General features: G+C 48.6%; 1 protein-coding gene across 3 annotated transcripts in view; it reads left to right on the plus strand.

The window, feature by feature from the left end:
- Positions 1-516, plus strand: part of LOC123963746 (SLIT-ROBO Rho GTPase-activating protein 1-like) — a 40263-nt gene that overhangs the window by 31872 nt on the left and 7875 nt on the right. The gene's annotated exons all lie outside the window — the stretch shown is intronic.

Genomic DNA, 516 nt, shown 5'->3' on the forward strand with positions numbered 1-516 from the left:
CAGGTCTTCCAGCTTGTGCGGTGAAACCCTTACAAATGGTTCAGAACGCAGCAGCACGTCTGGTTTTTGATCAGCCCAAAAGGACTCATGTCACTTCATTACTCAGTGACCTCCACTGGCTCCCCGTGGCCTCCAGAATCAAATTCAAGTCACTAATGCTTTCATACAGAGTGACTACTGGGTCTGCACCCATATACCTAAACTCCATCATACAAACTCATGTTCCTTCTCGGCCGCTACACTCCTCCAACGAACGCCGCCTGGCTCTGCCATCCCTTCACACAAAGCGATCTCAGTCCCGGCTACGATGTCACACCACGATGGTGGAATGAGCTACCACACGCCATCAGAGAAGGGGCGTCACTCTCTAACTTCAAGAAGCTCTTGACTCATCCCTTCCGAGAACACTTCCTCTTATAACACCTCTAACTCCTAACCTCTAACATGCACTTCCTGTGCTCTTCTTCTTCTATCCCCTACAATGATCTTGTATTGATTGCACTTTTTGCTAACTCT

The sequence above is a fragment of the Micropterus dolomieu genome, linkage group LG23 (genome assembly GCF_021292245.1).
Source record: "Micropterus dolomieu isolate WLL.071019.BEF.003 ecotype Adirondacks linkage group LG23, ASM2129224v1, whole genome shotgun sequence".
NCBI lineage: Eukaryota > Metazoa > Chordata > Actinopteri > Centrarchiformes > Centrarchidae > Micropterus > Micropterus dolomieu.